We start from the raw sequence: 15,937 nt of genomic DNA on the forward strand, positions 1-15,937 counted from the left end.
GACATGACAAAAGCAGTAGATGCCAACATTTGAGAGGCTGGAACCTGACAGTGTTTGACATTTTTGTTTGGAAAATGAAAATTATCAAAATACCTGCAGATTCTTCTGCCAATTGAGTCAACTAAACAATTCATCAGCTCCTCATTTCAGCATTAATATCAATTTTTAGATCAAAAGTGGTCGAGTCATGTGATAATTAAAATTTAAAAATCAATTAAGTGGCGAGTATATCTGCAGACTTAGTGTTTTAAATGTTGGAGACATTCCCTCTTCGTTTTAACCACAACTGTTAAGTGAACACACAACACACCCTGCATAAAACCAGAACTGGTTTTAAAAACATTCCATCACCATATTCCCAAAAACTCCTCCTCACCATAGCGACGCCAACCAAACAAAGTGGCTTTCGATAGCGGGGCTGAGGAGAGTGCTGCCGCTGTGGCCATGCCAAGTGCTTTCACAAGAGCCTGGCTGTTGGATGGGACAGTGTTCAGAAACATTCCTCCGCCAGCCGCTCAGTGTGTGTCTGTGTGTCATCTGCTGTTAGGATGGACAGACAAGACAGGCTGGCGGGAAACAGCGAGAGTAACAGGCCAAAACTATGCAGTTATTAACCCCTCAATCAGTCCCTGGTTCTGCAGCCCACAGAGGACCCACTGTCTGTCCTGTCAAAAGCCAGGCAAATTCTCAGGCGCTCTAAGGGAGGAAGGCTCTTGAGGAACTTGCCGACTTGGGCTTTCTGGGGAAGGAATTTATATGAACTCATTACTCAGGGATGCTCTCTGAACATAGGGCATACAGACGTCTGCAAGCTTGGAGCCTAAACCTTAATTCAAATTAAAACTCAGGCTGTCAACATGGTCCACTGCTGGAAACAACCATTGTGTGTCAATTACCAGAGATTAATGTACCAAATTGAAAAATCCAGAGAATTTCTAAGCTCCTCTTACATCACTGGGATATGTGTTTTAAGAATGCAGCACGGCTACACTCCTGCTTCCAAACTGTTGCATAAACATGTAGTAAATCAGATAACACAAAACCTTCTTTGATGTATACTGTCAGGTTTCTGCTTGTCAAAATGTGAAAACACACACATACACACACTACACACTCACTCAGCACAACATGCTGGGAGACAGCTCTACAATTACACTGCCAAAGAGAAGAATGCTGCAGCTCAGCTCTGTTCTTTGATGACAGACATTTCCTGCTCTTAACTAGTTATGTGTATTGTGTTTGGATGGGGAGGGAGGCAGCTACAGCAACAAGGTTTGTTCCCAGAATCTGTTCATGGTTTGCTGGCACTGCAAGACAGAGCTCGTCAAAATTTTGCCAAAATCCCCCAGCATTTGACTGGTAGTTCATACTGGCATCCACACCTGGTGGAGAGTGTAAATGGGGGAGGGCATGAGTACAGAAAAGGACAGAGCCAGCAAGAGATAAAGAGGGTGTTGGCTCCCTGAGAAGCAGGTGACAGGTATCAAATGACAGGAACAGGAAACAGGAGCTGTGGGCAACCATGTGACCGGGGACAAGCCCAGATGGAAACCGGCCCCCAGGAGGGGAGGCAACCTTGCAGGCAGAGCAGGTGACACTCTGATATTGAGAGCCTCTCAGTGAGAGGGTACGTTGAAAAACACACCTGCAAGCTCATGCAGCAGATGCAAGAACAAACAAAAAAGGATCTTAACTACTAACAACTGCTGATGAGGCGTCAGGTTTTTCTCATACTAAAGCATGTGAAACCATATTACAAATATAACATACAAACACTTAATAAAAGCTTCTGCATCAGTGCATTCCTCTCCTCTCTTGATGTCATCCAGGCCTCCATCAGTGAGGAGGGGAAAGCACAAAACAGTAGACACTAATGCAATCATGCCCGTGAAGAAGTATTTATGAACACTCACAAAGATGCCCATTCACTCCTGAGTGGCTGCTCACAGGCAGCCTTGCCGGTGTTTTTCTACAAAACAACTGTGTTTCTGTGCCCATTTCTCAAACCAGCTTTACCCCAGCATGAAATAAGAACACCAAGATTTCAACAACAAGATGCCCACTTACTTGCCCAACCAAATACTGGCATTTGTACAAGTAACATATAGTACATCTGTTCTTGAGTCAAACTACTTTTAGAACAGGCTCTGCCATTTCCCACCAGCTGGTGTACTTTCAAATTAAACAATGGAGAACCAACAGTGTTATACGGGTCAATGGGTCAATTGGAATAACAAGTTGGAGCTGTGGGATTTAGTGTACCGCCACCGTCTCTTCATTGCATTAGTGAGCCACAGCGGTCTGCTCAGTCACTCAGGCAGCTTTTATAGGACTGTGTTTGTGTGTGTGTGTGTGTGTGTGTGTGTGTGTGTGTAACCATTTATACAGTGAGGCAGGAGTTGATGAGATGAGGTATGCTACATTTCCTTTATAACTTTCCAACTGGGATGCCTTAATGAGAGCTCTTGCGAGAGTTGTTTGTTGAAGAAAGGGAGTGAAGCTGTGAACAGGACAATTTAGCTCAGTGGAAAAAGAAAGGAGCGATGGTGGAGGCGGGTAAATGATAGCCATGTCAGCACTCAGCAGGGGGCAGTGTGGGGTCTCAAGAGTACTTGTACAGCATGCCAGTCAGCACAGTCCATTTTACAAAGTACAATAAGATTATTATCTACTAGTTTTGATCATGTCTAACAAAGGTGTGTAATCAGGTCCAAAGTCTTTGTGCCACAGAAGGCAAAATTAATTGCTGCAGTTTGTCACTTCCTAGGACCAAATCTGGCAAAAAAAAAATTATTAAAACATATCAAATTGTATGTGACCACTCGAGTGAGGCAGCGTCAAGTTTGTGGCCATGTTACCTCTTAAACTGCTTTGAATTCCAGAGAAGTATTAGGTAAATTACATTAATCGTGGGTACGACAGCTATGAGAACTGACACAGCTGCACAGATTCTGTTTGACTGTGATAAGGTTTCACAGAGGGGAGGACTGGGTCTGTGAAACATCCACAATGTGGCCAACTTAAGCCAGTGTGAAATGGGTTCCGTGGTGTGGGTACTTATTATATGAGATATCCCCCATTATTATACAGTGAATGAAGCCTCGTCACCCATGAGCAGCCCGTGACAGAGAACTCTGTGTGTGTGTGTGTGTGTGTGTGTGTGTGTGTGTGTGTGGAGCGTCATAAAATGCGCTGCTTTGTCTTATCTGCGTCGCCCTGCTTAGCTTACATTCCACTCAGAGTGCGTTAATGTGCCTCAGGATGTGTGTTTGCACTACGTGTGTATGCATGTGCATTTTGCAGATGTCCGAAAGTTGCAGGAGAGAAGATCCTGTGCTGTAGGTCTTTAAGTGAGCACACACACCACTGATTACAGAGTCTTAGTTTTACTTTGCTTAAGGTTGCCAAGAACTCTGATTACAGTCGTAGGACTCAGCATGTGTGTGTCAGGAGGATACAGCAGTATGTTAACGTGCATATTTGTGTGTTCCATGTGTATTAGCAGCGGTGGGTGTTTGTTTTAGAGTGTTTACAAGAGTGTTTATGTGCATTGGAAGAGACCGTAAATTAACAGAGTGGAATGTTAATATCCAAGAAGCAAAGTGTGTCTCTGTTTGTACGAAATGTGAGTAAACTGTATGTTCTGTGTATGAGCAACGGTCCACTGTTGATGCAGTGAGCCGAAGCCTGATGTTCACAGAGACTGCAGTGTTCCAGTCAAGTGACTCCATTTAGCTTACAGTTTCCCTCCAATCATGCCATCAGACTACAGACAGAGCAGGCTCCTCCTGCTCTGCAAACACACACACGCATGCACGCACGCACGCACGCATGCACTTCAACCACCCTCCTATATAGCACACATTCAGTGTGCAGGAGACCGTAGAAAAACCCTAGACACTCCATGTTTGCCCTAAATTGTTCCCTGCAGGCCAGGTTCATTGTTTTAAACTACTGCTATAATTTCTGCAGAGACAAAAACAAAAAAGGCTAAATCTGCTTGATCAGGTCTCAGCTCGCCTGCAGAGGCATTCAATCAATGGACCCACACATCTCCAAGTTTGCTAGAAAGAGGAAGTCAGGCTACATACCATCACTAAACCTCTCATCTATTCTTCCCATAACCCTGGTTTTTCTGTTTTTACTCTCACACACTTCCTTTCCTCTCTAAGTGGAATTCCTATTCACACATTCCAGAGTCTTTTAATCTTGTGCCAAATCTGCCCAGTCTGCCTAGTCTGCGTGTCCCCACTCTTCCCAATATCAATTCCCTCACAATGCTCACAAACTACACACACACTGCATGCACACTACTGGGATGAGGGGCTCAAAGAGAGGGGAGGGGAGAGCACATGCTTTTGTGCTGGCCTGGACTCTTTCAGTGTCCGGGGAAATAAAAAGCGGAGAGGATTTGGTTGACTGAATAACTTGGTCGGTCACTCGAATGGTGAGCCTCATTACTGCACACTCGTGTCTATAGATAGCTGCACTCACTGTTGTGGTATAAACTCAGCACATGACTGACCACACATACAGAACGGCCCTGCATTAAGAATCAGTCCTGCTGCTCTTACTAAACTCAATATCTTTAGTGCAAAGTTCTGTGAAGCTTAAAGCACCAGCAAGACTACATGCTGAAGGCCAATGCTAATGGAACCACATGGGCTGATGTTGCTCTGGTGCTTGGCCAAAGCGTCCCTTTCCCCCTGCACAGCACTGTTTGAAACCCAAAGTTACCAAAACTTCTACACATGAATGACACCCTAACTGGTCCTCTTCCCCCCCTCCTTCCCTCTGCTCTCTCCGCTGCTCCACCTCTCTGTGTTCCCTCCATTTTCCTTGGCAGAAGGACAAAGGCCAAGCAGCCAGCCCCACACAGGGCTGTCAGTCACAGGCCAGCTCATTCTGCCCCCCCCTCCTCCTTCCCTGCAGTCCAGCCAGGGGATTCCTCCATTGTCTGAGAGGGCACTGCTGAGAAGAGAGAGAGGGCTGGAAATGGAAGGATGAAGACTTGAAAGAGAAATGAGGCAAAGGATAACAAAAAGGCAAGAATGACTAAGAAGGATAGAGAAGGCGAGCGGGGAGAACAGTGCAGAGAAGAAAAGGAAGATTGTGTGCCAAGTAGAGAGCAGAGTGCTGAGAGAATGGGAGTGATGGTGGATTATTAATGAAGAATAGATGGTAAACAATGGATTCCCACAGTGCTCTGGACACTACACCACTAATGGGGACAGAGACTTCAGCCACTGACCAACAAATTGTCTCAACGGACTACAGGCTCACTGACCTCTCATACAGATGAATAATGTCATTTATTAATCAAAACATGCAACAAATCAACAGACTGTCATTACTGTGGTTTAGTCTGGCCCACACTACATGCAGTGTGGAGTACAATACTCCCACTGGCCTCATCAGAAAATCTAAACACATCAGACAGACAATACAAGCACCCACCCACCCACAACTATAAACGTACATCCCACTTCCTCTGCCCTCGCCTCACTGTCTCCCACACACACACACACTCTCCTACTGTTGCAGCTCAGGTGTGTTAGGGAGAAAGTAACAAGCAAGAACAACAATATCCACAAAAACACTACAAGGACTACACTGCTGAACTGCATCGATGGAGGGTCGTGTATGTTTACAGTAACACAGCACAGTTAATACAATTAACTTCAATCAATTGCATACTAAGAAAAGTAAGCATTTGTGTGTGTGTCTGTGTGTGTGCATGTGTCTTTGTATGGCAACTTGACTGTGTTTGTGTGCCATTGTAAAACACTGCACATGTGAACGAGTGTTTGTATTTCACTTAAGTGGCACTTCCAGCCTAGGCTACGCTTATCCAGCTCCAGTCCCTCAACAGGCCACACAGAAAGAAGGGTGTGGTAAAGCCGGTGTGACTGACAGCCTCGCTAACTCCCCATCTACTTACACCTGTCCTGGTGACTTTGATCTCTGCAGAGAGCAAACACAGAAGCAAGTCAGGCCAAGCAACATCTGAGTCTACCAGTACACATTAACAGTTTTGAACTACAGCAGCCAAACCCAGCTCTGAAGATGAGCTGGGTTTGGTACAGCCAACATTTGCATGATGAGGACAAAAAAATGCAATGATTGCGTGTGGTGGCTGAGATTACCTGGATGATTAACAAAAAGCTTTCATAACATCCTGAGCATTTCTTTCAGGTGGATATCTGTGTAAGCTACATTTTGACATGTCAAACTGGTTCATAATCTCTGTGTGTATGTCCCATCTTTGTGGTTTCAGCAGCAGAGCCTATTTCAACTGTTTAATCAAAGTCCATTAGGCTCTTAAATGGTTAATTTACTGTTGAACTTTAATGCTGTACATGATCAAGTAAAGAAACAGACTTAGATTAGCATCCCCCAACTAATACACTTATAATACCAAGGGAAACAGGTAGTAATGAGCATGCTGGGAGAAACAGGAGCTTGTAGCATGTTTTGTTTGGTAAGCATGAGTCAGGACGGAGTCAGCGAGGAATGGATAGATGGTCCAAGCTGAAGGGCTATGGGCCCGGGGGCTGTATGTGTACACAGTTTATGTACATGTGTTTATGATTGTGTGTATGAGAGGGAACTTGTATATGCTGGCTGCTTTACAGCATACTTGTCTGGATAAACATGAGGAAGTTTTGTTGAGGAAAAAAAAAAAGAACTGCACAGGAAAAAAGGGGAACCCTCGATTCAGAGCAAACAAACAGAAACAATGACGTTGTGGCCCACGATTAACGCCTCAAACAATCCACTGAGAAGACAGGACAGCCAGACAGTGTTTCAACTAACCATCAACATGGTTAATAAACAGCCACAGTGACAACAAGGGCTTTCCTCCTTTGGCTCCTGGGAAAGATGTTGAGTTTTGTTGAGTTGACACAATTCGATTGCGTTTCAGTGGATTCTGGTCTGCCGCGGAGGAAGGACGACCAGGATGGGTTAAAGGCGGAAGTTAAATTTCACCAGTGCATGGCGTGTTGGGCATGATGCATGTATCTGTGTGACCAATAAAGGGGATTGTCCCTCTGATTCTTCTTCTTCTGAATGCAGCATGAATGTACAGCCTGGAATGTCCAGGTCATAGCTTCCTACTTGACAGCTGTACACAATGTCTGTGCACGTCGTAAAATACATAAAAAGCTTATATCACACTTATGTTTGACTCCAAAGGACTGAAGGAAGATTGAGAGAGAACAGGTGGACATGGCATTGTGTGGTTAAGAGGCTCTTCGACTCACACAAATATCCATGGCCGAAGAGTACCGCTGTGACACATGCACACGTCCTACACTAGGGTCTTAAAAAATCTACACCTCCTAAGTAGTTAATGCTAAAAATGGAGGCAGTTTTCAGTGTAAGTGAAATAAACTATATTTACTTCCCAAAGACAGATGTATAATAATGTTAAATACTGTGGCATGTGGCACTCTTGGTTATGCTTTCTCTAACAAAGAATGGTGATTGCTTGGTGCAGTAAAGCGATTTCCAGTCAGCATTTTAAAAATAGACAAGTAATCCCTCCACTGCTGCCCTATTGGTGGGCTAATCACTGCTTTGGTTACTAAAACCATCACAGTGATAGAAAAGCTTGCATCACCAGTGCTGGGACATCATGTGCACAACTTGATTAACACATAGAAAGAGAGAAAAGGGACTTAGCATGGAGTCCCAGTCCAGATTTGCAATCCAAACCAAATTCAAAGCAGCAGCCAGGCTGAAAGCACTGAAGCTCTTCCACCGGCCGATAGTTTGCTTCCGTTTCAGGTTTCATAACGTCGACCTTCTACCAGACTACAACAATCAGAACACTTAAAGATAATCAATAGACTGTTGCTGACAACACCCTGTGTGTACATTAGAGCAGGAACAGGAAACAAGATAACAACTTAAAACTATATACAGCTAGAAGAAATGACTGACCAGCCATTTTGGGGAGATTCTGTAGTGATGAACCAAATCTAAAGGCCTCTTGTCCAAAGAGGGTGAAGCATACACTTTCAAACACTAGCACTGCTTGGAAATGCAAATGATGACTGGTCCTGCAGGTGTGTGGAAAGCCAGATCGTGACCACAATCTGAACACAAAAGGATCGGCCACAAGTTTTGTTTCTGTTGTTACAGTATATTAATGGTCAGACAAGCACACACTGCTCCCATTCAGCCTTTGCTGTTTAGATGAACTAATGGCCTGAGATTCTCCAGCAATGCTGTCACACATCAAGAATGAATGAGTTCACAGGGAGATCAGGAAATGTAGTGGGGGCCCTCCACCTCCACCTCCACCTCCACCCTTCTCCCGGACTTCATCACACGCTCTCTCTCATTCTCTTTTTGTGTTCCCACAAACATGACACAAAACCAGAAGCCTTATTGTTTATAGTCCGCAGAGGACGTTTGGCTCTTTCCTGGATGGGCTGGATCCGGTATGCGCTGCCTGCCTGCTCTGTTTGTCCCACAGTGAAGCTCTGCAGCACGGGACCAACATGGAGCCCAGGGCCTCTGGCACTGCACGGCCCAGGCATTGTATATACAAGTAATTTGCTGGCTAGTTAGTATACTGTCAACACATAACACGATCAAACATTAGCAACAGTAAGTGGAGCACTTTGGCTCGACAGCTGCTTGACTCAGCATAAATAGAAAGAAGAGCACTGAACAGGCTCTGTGGAGGATATGCACATATAGATACAGACAAACAAAGATGATGATGAGGTGCTTGTCAAGAAAAAAACACTTAACCCAAGCTTTCATATTAAGACTCTCATGAAGAAATAGAGGATCTGGTCTCCACCTGCAATCTCATCTATACAATATACGATACTTTAGATTATTACTACTCATGCTGTGTAACAAGTTATTGGAAAGAAGAAGAGAGAAACGCTATCAAAACATAACATCTTAACATCTTTTTACTGTGGGCAGAATGTCGAGTATTACACCTAAAAAAAACAGACTGAAAGTGTGTGTGTCGTGAGCGCACTAGGAGCCCCGGTACAATTGGTGCATTGTGTGTGTCCAGGTTGTGGCCTCCCTCACAGGATCATGTGGCCCACTGTCTATCGTTTTCCAGTAACGGTCTTGGCAGTCTTCCTCTTGCAGCGGGCTTCACACAGGTCTTTCTTTCTATTTGTCTCTCAAGAATGTTTCCTGAACGCTCGAAACCAACATGGAAAAGGACAGCTACAGCCGTACTATAGCCTCACTAGTTTTTCCCATACTGTTAATACTTGGTCAACCTGGGCAGGTAAAGTGACAGCCCGCCAAGTATGTTTTTAATTGACATTTAGAAGTTTATAGCAACATACTTTTAAAACAATCAACCAAAATTATAATAGCCAATGTTGTTTACCATTAGGTTATACTACAGTGCAAGTGAAATGTTGTATTTTAATTGATTTGATACATTCTATGTACTCTATTCTTTATTTTTAACTTCATTTTATTACCATTTCACATCTTATGTGATGAATTCCATTTTACGTTACATTAATTGTCTATCTCTGTTTTTCTGTTCATTTTATGTCTTTTTATGTGAAGCAATTGGTGCATGTCATTTCTTTATTGTACAGTACTTTGAGCTGCATTTCTTATAAGAAAGGTGCCATATAAATAAAGTATATTGTTATTCTTATTTTGGAGCTTGAAACATGCATGAAAAAATAAAAATCTGAGCCCAGGAAATCAAATGTCATAACCAGTTATCAATCTCACCCCATCTACTGGAATTAACAGACAACTTGTGTATGAAACTCATTTATTTGATCGATTTACTTCAAAATACACTCCACAGATGCCCCCAATCAAGCAGTTTTCAACTAAACCTCATCCAAATAAATTGATAAAACGAAAAAACATTTTTAACAGACAATAGTCCTTCGTATAATTTGATGATTCAATCAGGCCAGGCTGAAAGTAACCCCATCAGGTGGCACCAACAGCCAGCCTAGCTGACTGTCAGTCAAACATCTGTCAGTTTTGCCTGGATCCAACAAATCTGGATTACACAAACGCCCCACTGTTTTTGAGTAAATAAACTAAAAAGGTCAAAATGTTCTAATCATAAGCCACCAAATGGCAAAACAGAATACATATAATTCAGTTAACCTACTTAATCTACAGCACACAGCTTCTTTTTAAGCCATGGGGTGTTTGCCCATTATCACATATTTAGAAACTAAGCTCTCAAATTTGTAGTGTTGTTAGTACAGATAATTAGAAAAGCATATAAGCCTAAAAGACAAACTTCAGTAAGTGGTCCACAAGAGCAGCACAAAGTCGCATCTATGTAGTTCACTGATCTAGCATCCGAGCCCCTGTGGAAAAAATAACTGCTCCACTTTGGGTGTTGCTTATAAGTGTCTCTGCCTTGCTGCTGCAGCTTTCTTAAAGCCCAAGGATAAAGCATGCCTTTAAGACAAGCAGGTCGGCTCTTCCTCTCTGCTTCTGTATGATGTGTTTGACTCGGGCAGAGGCCAGGGTTGCGGCACTGCAAGCAGATTTGGAACGACAATCACCAGGTGCCTCTGCACACATAGAAGGTGCAGTGCTTCTGCAGTGACAGGGAGGCCCCAGCCCATCTGGTATCTCTCCCTGACAACACAGGGCAAACGCACCACCGCATCAGGCAAACCACTGGCCCTAGGAGATCCATTACCTTGGAGACAGGCGTTTGTTCAATGAATTTGTCAAGGGAACAAGGAAGTAGAAACCTCCCTAATGACGCTCAACGGAGCCTTGCTTGATTCAGACAAGCTCACATCTGCTTGATGACAAAACACAGTATCTCAACATCTGCACTGTATCATCACAAGCAGATCCATTACTGTGATGTAATCAGACTTTATGTCTGTTATCATTTAATTTCTGAGTTGTGAATTTATAAACACTGGGCCAGAGGAGTGCTCAACACTTTAGCACATATGCTTATCTTCAATACAAGACAAGGATGCCGTTACTTAAAGATTACAAGCCAAACCCCATTAATATGTCATGGAGACAGTGTAATTACAGAGTTGTCTGCACATCCCTCCCACACGACTCCAGAGAGGATCAACGTCAGGAACAACCAAAACACTAGCCCTAAGCCCACAGGCAAGCACATGCTGATCCCCCATGGCTGTCTGAGGCACTGCTCTTCTACACACTTGACGTCACGAAACTGATTTGTGATAGCAGATCTAAAAATACACGACGGGGGAACCTGATTATGCACATGAAAAGAATCACACTGTACTTCAGAGCACAGATAGCACATGTTGTACCTTTGCCAGGATGCCATGTTCCTTGTCTGACAAGGTATGAGGTGACAGAGTCCAACCACACATGGTACATGTACACTCAATCTGCACTCGTCCTTGACCTTACCTGACGTGTCTGTGCTCAAAAGAGCCGATGGGACTGCTGAGCTGCAGGAAATGTCACACACAAACGATCACTGCTCACAGACTAACATGTGACAATATATAACCTGCAGCCTGTCCGAGCATTCCTCCTGCAGTATGCAAGCCCTTGCTATCAGATATGTAAAATTAAATAGAAGTGATTATGATGTGTGGGATCTAGTTCACCATTGAGCTGTCAGTTTCAGGCTGGGTGATAAAACAATCTCTACATGGGATTGTGATAAAATTCATGTTGGTAATAATGATCAACTTTAGATATTTTTTACTCCATATGGATAGATCTAACAACCTATCACACAGCAGAGATGAAAGCGACAGCAGCCAATGCGTTGGCTGCCTGTACGTCTCTGCGTTGCTGCCTGCTGTTTGCGGAGGGTGTGGCTGAGCTCCTAACACACAGACAGTGTACAGCAGTGTAACTTCAGAGCAGAGCCTAGGACAACAATGCTCACTGCTCATTATCCATCGGTACAACAAAAGGGAGACAATTAAAAAGCTGTAAAACAAGCAGAACACAAACTTGCACATCCACAGTTAACTCTGTTAGCACCCTCTTAATCTACACCCGGTTTGTTTTACAAAGCCATACTCTATGCTGAAGTGCTGAAACACAACAAATCTTTTCCTTCCCCTGAAAGGTACCATCCCAGTGACCTCACCATTACTGTAATAAGTAAACAAGCTAACTTGAATTGTTTTGTCAAGGCAGATAAAGCATGTTTGTGAAGTTTCAATGTTATTCATTATATTCATTTATCATAAAATATTTCCTAACAGAGCCATGTTTACACAGAGATTAGATTATTATTCTATTATTTTTTATGCTAGTAGAGATTGTCAAGTGTAACTAATGAACCCCTTGATTTTTTCAGGTTTCAGTCATTGTCTGAATACTCTTCAAGATGGCAGCATTACAAAATGATATATTGTGACAAACACAGACATAGATCAATATGGGAAAAAAAATATTGGGATCATATTTTTGCCATATAGCCCCACCACAGTTATAAAAAAATGGGGAATATAAAAGGTTCTGCTCGCAACCACAAGTTACAAATGGTGAGAACTTGTAGCTGATGGAGCAAAGCTCCAGGAGTGAAAGCCAAGACTATAAGCAGAAACACACACAGTGATCACAGATCAAACAAGCTGAGGCTGATAACTACAAAGTTGTGCACCTGACTCCAACATTTAAACTTGTATAATTTGTCTTATTAAAACTTTGCATGCTACTGCAATCGTTTTAGCTTTTGGAAATAAATCAAAGAAAAGGTGAAGTAAGACAGAAACATGTCCACTCACTTTTAACAATCTGTAATAAATACAACACTGAGCAGGACATTTTGCAGTTAAAATTTTTAATTTTAGGACAGGCATACTGTGTAACGGCATCACTGTTTCTAAACTACATTAAATATATCAGTGGCATCTCTGTCCTGCAACTTCTTGTTGCTTTTTTGGTAACATCTACACTGATCAGCAATATCTGCAATAAGCTAATATCAACCCAGCCAATCTGAAAGCACTGCCAGTTTATGCCTAAACATCAATTTGACAGTGCCCATGTTCCCTAAATGAGCTGAAATATCTCACTGAGACCTGAAAAAACATTAGAACGATACAGGTAGCTCAGTGAGTCTTCAACACTTTCTGTTAAGCTCCTTCTCAGTATTCCCATTTGCGTTTTAAGTCCCAGAAGTTCATGGGCTAGCTTAATTAAAACACTTCCAGAATGAGTGGAGGCTCATATTTAACAAGGGGGGATGGGTCGAAATTAAGCTCCATTAGCTTGAGAATTCGACCGAAGCAAAACGTGCATGTGTATCATGCATGCTTCTGTGTTTGTCTTAGTGCCTGTGTGTGTGGGCTGCACTAACAGGAATGTGCAATGAGTAAAGTTCATGTGTGTGTGAGTAAGAGCGAGCAAGGGGAGTCAGTGCAGCTTCCAGAGGGCAGGGCAAACTCCTGGAGATTCCAGGCATGCCTGTGTTTCCTCGGATGTCACGTGCTGCAGTGCAAATACAGCTATGCTGAGTTAATTACACAGTGCGCACCAAACCTCGCAAGTTTTGCCAAATGTTTCATACTTCAGCAAAGCAAGCTGCTTAAAATTGAGTTCATCAAAACAGCAGTAAAATTATCATATTATTAAATTCTAATCAAATCTTTTTTTTAATTAAAGACTACGAAGCACAGAGAAGTTCAACCCTAAACTCAAAAAGAATCCTGTTTTTTTGTATTTAGGTGCATCATTACAGGAACATTTCCTAACTGCTTGTCCAAAAAAGTTTAAATACTTAGTTATATTCTTTAAGAACATTATTTTCTCTTAGTTTTATTCTCATCCTTATTCTTCCTTTTTGTAGATATTTTATGTTTATGTGTATGTTTAACCTGCTGCTGCAACAATAGAATTTCCCACATTGGGATTAATAAAGTAAAGTTTAAGTCTCTCTAATCTTAACTTAAGCTTCAAGGACTATTACAGACTGAAATTCATGGCTGTGTCCTATCCTATCTCCGACCTCTTAACTTATCTTAAGAAATCTAAAACTTGATACTTCAGTCATCACCCGTCCTGTCATGCCTGTATCTGTGTTTAGAACGTACATGAGATTACCTGCATTCTTGATTAAAATATAATATCAATGTCTGTCTCGCTACACTTGCTACTGGCTAGCTACTTTGCCGTAATGAAGAAGAAAAGACGGGCGTTCAGTTTTAGCTTCAATGAGTCAGAGGCATTAATTGTGCTAGTGGAGGAGAGAAAACATCACCTTTCTAGGACGTTTTCTTCCCAATAATGCCAATTATTATTCCTACTCTCATTATCTTTCAATCATAATATTTCAGTTGTAATGTTGTTCTCCATGTTCACAGTCGTTGCCATACAGCCCTAACAACAGCGGTGCTGCCATTTTTGGTATCTATTTTGAATTCAGGACAGGGTCTGTGCCATCCTAACTTAGGAAAATCTTCAGTTAGGATGGCCCTGTAATAGATCAATTCCTGTCCTGAGATAAGATTTAAGGATTAAGGAGAAGGATTTTTCCTAAATGCAGTTAGGAAACATGTTAAATCCTAAATGCCATCATAAACTAAGACAGGATTTCAGACTTATGGGGTTTCTGTAATGTTCCCGTGGAACCTAAATGTGGTTTTGTGATGTTTGACCGAACTCTCACACCACGGTGAATGAAGAATTATTATTATTATAAAGCTGTCTGGTGGGAGAATAAAGCAAAGAGAATGGACACAAAGAGTTGTATTGTGAATTGGTGCAATTCCTCGAGTTAAAATAACTGACCTTTTACTATAAACAATACCCTAAGTGTCAACACTTGCTGAATCAGTCATCAGATTTGGCTGTTCTGTTGAGACCATGTCAACTGACTTACAAGCAAAGACATCAGCATCAAGAAAAGGCAAAGGAAATTGTTAAGAGCCGAGAATAAAACATATTCACGTGAAAAAAATGGTGAGCAGAAAATGAGGGCATTCTTGCTGCACTGGAGATGAATAGATGTGCTTGGGGGGCGACTGACAGACACAATGATGTGCACACACACATGCACCCTTAGTGGACACGCACTGCTGCCATCTTCTTTTCTACAGACCCGTTACTGTTTCATTTGTTATTTGTCGCTGGCATGAGCATGACACATACATGCGTGTGCAGTGCTTTGTTGTCTCCAAAGAACCCTGCAGTGCTTTCTATTGATCTTTCTCATCTATTCTCTCCGTCATACATACAAACATTCACCCATCAGCACCTCTATTAGGAGCCTGAAACTGGTCATGTGGCGCAACCCACACATTCAACCTGTGTTATATTGTGTTTGCTCAGTGACCAATTAACCAACCATGACTGTGTATCATTGTTAATTTCCAAGTTCCTCACATTTGAAAAAAAAATCCTCCCAAATCCGAACCGTAGGCTTTGCACACAGGTGGCCCTGACCCACTTACATTTTTAGGAATAGCAACAATATCTTGGCTGGAGACCGCCTCACACAGCAATTCATATGCTGCCCCAGTGTCTTCAGAAAATGTGTGCAGAAAAAGTATCATGAAATCCTTTCAACATAACCACAAGCAAGCTCTCAGTATCACTAATTATAAACATTTTAAAAATGCTCCCAGATTAGCTCATAGTCAAGACAGATGAACATCAACCTGAGACATTTCTTTTTCATGTATATTCAAAACATACACTAAGAGATTTAATTCAGAAATTTATACTTTGGGTTGTGAACGCTGATATATTGTTCATTTGCAGCAGTTTTAACAGAAGTTATATAGTTTAAAGCAGAGAGACAGCAGCTCTCACTGGACCACAAAACATCTCTGCAATTCAGACATGCACTACATTGTAGTTTAGAGACAATCATCAATCAAAATTGGCTGGGTTGGGAAAAAATATTCCCCAAATGGAACCAAATGTTTGCACTTTGGAGCCCTGTAGCTGACAGGCAGTGAGATAGTGAGCCTAGTGAAGAGTATTCAAG

General features: G+C 42.4%; 1 protein-coding gene across 4 annotated transcripts in view; it reads right to left on the reverse strand.

The window, feature by feature from the left end:
* The window catches only part of scrib (scribble planar cell polarity protein), a 60,705-nt gene that overhangs the window by 36,097 nt on the left and 8,671 nt on the right, over positions 1–15,937 (reverse strand). The gene's annotated exons all lie outside the window — the stretch shown is intronic.

Source organism: Chaetodon auriga, chromosome 21, assembly GCF_051107435.1.
Source record: "Chaetodon auriga isolate fChaAug3 chromosome 21, fChaAug3.hap1, whole genome shotgun sequence".
NCBI classification, from domain to species: domain Eukaryota; kingdom Metazoa; phylum Chordata; class Actinopteri; order Chaetodontiformes; family Chaetodontidae; genus Chaetodon; species Chaetodon auriga.